The sequence below is a fragment of the Abramis brama genome (assembly GCF_963993115.1).
Source record: "Abramis brama genome assembly, chromosome: 6".
Taxonomy (NCBI): Eukaryota; Metazoa; Chordata; class Actinopteri; order Cypriniformes; family Leuciscidae; genus Abramis; species Abramis brama.
In genome coordinates, this window is record NC_139968.1 from 46,577,752 (window position 1) to 46,583,751 (window position 6,000).

The following is a 6,000-nucleotide window of genomic DNA, read 5'->3' on the forward strand; positions in this document are numbered from 1 at the left end:
GAATAGGATCAAACTAAAAGTCTCCAAATCCTTGAGAAATGTGTTGAACTGGTGGTTTACTGGTTTGGGCATCTGGACGTTTACTTCCAGTCGTAAAGGCAAGTTCAGAATAGGAAAGAATGATATTTCAGTGTCATAACAGGGTGTTTATCAGTACATCTGCTCGTCTTGAGTCTCTAAACTCTTCATTCAGTGTTTGTAAGAGTCCGTTAGAGCGGCAGTGAGATCTTGTCAGGGGTTTTATGGTTATGAAGGGTTTTTCTTCTGTTTGGTGTCATATTTCTCTGAGTTTCTGCATGCTTACTTGCCAAAGTGCCTGATTTATCTGCCCTGATGTCTGTCTGAATCAGTGGACCAATAAAACAGCACAAATGAAGTTGAAAACGCCCTGAATGTCTGTTCTTCTGTTCCCATGATAATCTTTTGAATAACAGTAAATTACTTTATCGTAGACTGTATTCCAGTTCACATGTTAAAGTCCCCCTGTGGTGTAAATCCAGCTTTTAATGTTGTTTATGTGCTGTTTATAATATGCTTTAAGACAAACCATGTGTAAATTCATAAGTCGACTCCATTGCTGAGTATTTCCTCCTTAAAACTGCAGTGAACCAAAGACAGTCTCAAAAACACGCTTTGAAATCGCTGGTGTTTCTGACGTCACAAACTACCTTGTAACCAGTCAGATCAACGTGGCTAATTCTAAGTTAGACGGCCAATTTACATATTCATAAAACCGCGAATACTAAATGAGGCAAGGGTGTGAGTTACATTCAAGATATTTTAAGGAAAAATATTTTTTTCAAGGAAAAAAAACGTTTAAATATGTAATTTTGGTGATCAAAGATGCGTTTTAAGGGATAAAATGATCGACTACAGGGTAACACACACTGCTGTATAACAGTATAAAGCACTGGTGCAGTGGTTTGGTTTCCCACCACTAGAGGTCAGTAAAGCATCAGCTTGAGTTCAATATGAGCTTCTTCACTGCAGAAACTCTGAACATCATCTGAGCGTCTGCTGGAGTTTCACGGGTCACTGGTGGAGCTGGTCTCATTTCTGACTGAAATCTGTGAGTGACTGGTTTGATTGTGAAAGTTTTTCACTTATCACTTCAGGCCTGAAGTGTCTCGCCGTTTCTGACACGATGAGCCTCAGACAGAAGAACATGATAACCCTGAGACCGAGAGCTGTGGTGAAACTGTGTCAGGAGTGTGTGTGTGTGTGTGTGTGTGTGTGTGTGTGTGTGTTTGTGTTTGTGTTTGTGAGAGTCGAGCTGCTATTGTCAAACCAACCGCTTTCATTCTTGAGTTCAGGTTTGACCGGACTCGCCGGTTCTCTTGAGTTTCTTTGCATAAGATCATGCGCTTACGGTCAGTGTGATGAAGATGATGAAGATGATGATCTGATGATGCACTGACACTCACTCCGTCAGGAAATACAGCATTACAATCATTATACTAAAATAAAACCCGTGATTCTGAACTGAGCAATCAGAGATTTACAGGATTAGTTCTGTTCAGCATTCAGAACCGTTGCTATGCAGTTGCTAAGGTGTTCTGAATGATTGTTAATCGTTCAGGGTGGTCTGAATGGTTGCCAATATGTCACCATGCTGTTACTAAGGTCTTTAGACTCGTTGCTATGCAGTTCTGCACAGTTGCCAAGCTGTTGGCGTGATTTTGTTGTTGTTGTTGTTGCTACTAAATCATTCTAAATAGTTGCAAAGTATGTTGCTATGCAGTTACTATGACTTCTAAAAGCTACTGAGCATGTTGAAATGCATTTGCTAAATCTGCTGAGTGGTTGCCATGTTTCTTTGTTGTTGCTAGGGCATTCAGAGTGCTTGCAAAGTATGTTGACTTGCATTTGCTAAGCGCATTTTGAGTGGTTGCCAGGGTGTTGCTATGCAATTGCTAAGGTGTTCTCAATGGTTGTTGTTGTGTTGCAAAGCGGTTGCTATGGCATTTCTATGCAGTTGATGAATCTGCTAAGTCGTTGCCATATTTCTTTGTCTGAGTGGTTGCCAGGGAGTTGCTATGCAGTTACAAAGGCATTTTAAGTAACTTCCAACTACCACTCAGAATGCCTTTGTAACTGCATAGCAACACCCTGGCAACCACTCAGACGCCCTAGAAACTGCATAGCAACTACCACTCAGATGCCCTAGTTACTGCATAGCAATATGCATAGTAACACTCAGAATGCCTTGGTAACTGCATAGCAACGCCCTGGCAACCACCCAGATGCCCAAACAACTGCATAGCAACATGCCAACTACCACTCAGAATGCCTATACATCTGAGTGGTCGCCAGGGCGTTGCTATCCAGTTATAAAGGCATTCTGAATGGTAGTCTGCATGTTGCTTTGCAGTTGTTTGGGCATCTGAGTGGTTGCCAGGGCGTTGCTATGCTGTTACAAAGGCATTCTGTTGCCAAGCAATTATAAAAGCATTCTGAATGGTAGTTTGCATGTTGCTATGCAGTTTCTAGGGCGTTGCTATGCAGTTACAAAGGCATTCTGAGTGGTAGTGGCAAATTATCTATCTAAATTACAATAATTTAGCATTTAATTAAGATGTGTTTGTGCTTTCTTCTAGTTAATGAATGAGATGATTAAGTCTGTTGAAACGTGATGTGCGCTGCAGTGTAAGCGGTGAAGCTCGTGACCTCTGACCCTTTAATGACTAGCTGGTTTAATCTATTGTCATCATTATGAGTCTCATTCTACATACCTGAAGTTCATTCATTAGGCTTCCTGGCAGAAGAAGAATGAAGGATAGTTGAGGCCAGTTAACTCCAGTTAAACCAGTCTTCACCCAGAGCGGGAAGAGACTAAACTAGATTATCTGATCACAGAAACCAGAATAACCCCGTTCATGTAAACAAGCCCCAAACCACATAACCCATCTCAGCAGAGGATGCAGGACCGTGTGTGTGAACCCGCACTAGCTATCCACAAACACATCTTCATCCTCAACACTACATCTATTGATTCAGCATTTCTAAGTTATTTAATACTTCATATGAAAAGTGTGTTACAGTTACACAACCTGTTTTTTGTGTTTGTTATATAAGCACTGCAGTGACACTGATACGCTCAGTTTGGTCGCTGCAGGCGAACCTCACATTGTTTCCTGAAGATAAACACTTTAATTCCTGATTCTTTAAACTCAGTGAAGTTTTGAAACGCTGCCATGTTTGTGCAAGAGTCGCTGCCAGAAACAAATTATGTTTCAAGCATTATTGATTTGTCATGAATTGACAGATTAAATCTTATAACTCTTTCATTGTGTCTGGTGAACATTTTTACATTAAATTCTGCATATATTGTGATTATCATTTGTTTTTTCCGTGCCTTTCTCCAGGGCTCTGTCGTGTGTTTGTCTGGCACACGTGCTCAGTTTAGATTTGCTGTCGTTTTCAGGCACAGAAGCTGAAAAGTCTCAGAAAAGTCATCAAATGTCAGTCTTCACTCTGTAAAGTCAATATAGATTCATCCTTATCAGAGTTACTGAAGTTATTCAGTGAAGAACAGTGAGTGATTATGTTGTTTGATTAGCATTGCAAACACAGATGGCAGGTTTATTAGGCTACTGTCACTTTAAGAGCTGCACCGGTCAGATATACTGATATGCATGCGTTCACTTTCTCAACTGTTCACGTTCACTTAAGACTGAAGCGACTGTTAACGAGGAAACTCGCCATTTAGTGTAAAAGTGTCTGTTCAAGCGCAAGAAGACGTGATCGAGAGCTCAGTTTAGTATTCGCGCGCGAGTAACGATTTAAACTGGCAAGATTAAACTTTTAATGAATTTGTTTCAATGAATTGCAAATATAGAATGTAGAAGAAGTACAGTATACAATATAGAACAATTTACAAGTCGTAAGCTGTTTAATTTATATTTAAAAATGTTTTGCCTAAATTAAAAAAACTAATAAAAATGACAAAAACGCTCAACAAAATGACTTAAACTTTAACTAAAATTAAAGTGAAAACAGAAATAATAAAAAAATATAGATAAAAACTAATGGTCATATTAACAAATGAATAAAAAAGGCAAAAACTCTCAACAAAATGACTAAAACTATCTAAAATTAAAATGAAAACATAAAATATATTAAAAAAATCTAAATTGTTAAATATAACATATGTAATATATATATATATATATATATATATATATATATATATATATATATATATATATATATGGCTAATTTCACTTTTCAGCATTTTTAATATATATATATATATATATATATATATATATATATATAATATATATATTAAAAATGCTGAAAAGTGAAATTAGCCAACTAAGATGGAACTTATAATGAATTTATTTCAATACATTGCAAATATACAACATAGAAGTACAGTATACAATATAGAACAATTTACAATTCATATACTTTTTCATTTATATTTAAAAATGTTTTGCCTAAATTAAAAAAACTAATAAAAATGACAAAAACACTCAACAAAATGACTTAAACTTTAACTAAAATTAAAGTGAAAACAGAAATAATAAAAAAATATAGATAAAAACTAATGGTCATATAAAAAAAATGAATAAAAAAGACAATAAATCAACAAAATGACTAAAACTTTATCTAAAATTAAAATGAAAACATAATATATATATATATAAAAAAATCTAAATTGTTAAATATAACATGTTATATATGTATGTATAACAATTAACAATGCTGAAAAGTGAAATTAGCCAACTAAGATGGAACTTTATTTATTTTAATTTATTTCAATAAATTGCAAATATACAACATAGAAGTACAGTATACAATATAGAACAATTCATATACTTTTTCATTTATATTTCAAACTTTTTTTGAGCACAATATTTAGCATACTTTTAGCATAATGAATAAAAATGACAAACACTCACAAAATGACTACAAATCAAATAAAATCCAATTCTAAGTATTTATGAAAACTGTAATAGTCATATTAAAAAACAAAAAAAACAATTGAAACACAAAAAACCGGAATGACTAAAACTTTAACTAAAATGAAAACAGAAAATCTAAAAATAAAAACTAATTCTAAACTGTAAGCTATAATACTATATGCACAGAAAATATATTCAATAGTTAAATTGGCCAAGAACTTATAATGAATTTGTTTAAATTAATTGCAAATACACAACATAAATTTACATATTTGTTTCATTTACATTTTAAACCACACAACGTTAAGCATAAACTTACATTTTGTTTTATTTTACATGATTATGTATTTATACTTTCATCAGTTTGAAGGAGAGCATCAGACAATATGTCAAATAATGTCGCTTTTAATATTGTCTTCATAATTTGAATTTTGAATTTTTCTAATTATGTGTAAAGTAACGCTTTACAGTAAGCACCATTAGTTAACATTATTCAATGCATTAATTATCTTATATATTTGCTACAAAATGCCTTTATCTTTGTTAGCGTTAGTTAATACAAATACAATAATTAGGGTAATGTAAACTAATGGAACCTATAATGAAGTATTTTAAAATATTTTTTACAGTTTTGCTTAGTTAAGTTCTTTTTCATGTTTATTCCTAGTAATTAATAATTGAGTTTAATTTAAAAAGTTTGTTTGTTTTTCGCCAAAAAATTGCATTGCATTGTGGGATACAGTCTGCTCTTCTCGTGCAATACACACTTTGGCAAATGTAATGTGTTATTCGGGCTTTCCTGCGCTCACGTAACGATGCGTTTGCAACTTTTCATATTACAGAATTAACTAAAATATGAGCGTGATGATTCAGTTCATCTGATGATCAGGGCATTACTGGAGGATCAAACCCATCATGCTGTAATTGGGCTACAGTTTTAATTAAAGATAATTATTTTAATCAAATAGTGGCATTTTATTTGCAGCTATTCACACACACACACACACACACACACACACACACACACACACACACACCTGCAGTGTGACATACATACCTGTTGAACAGGTGTATTTGGCATCGCTCCAGG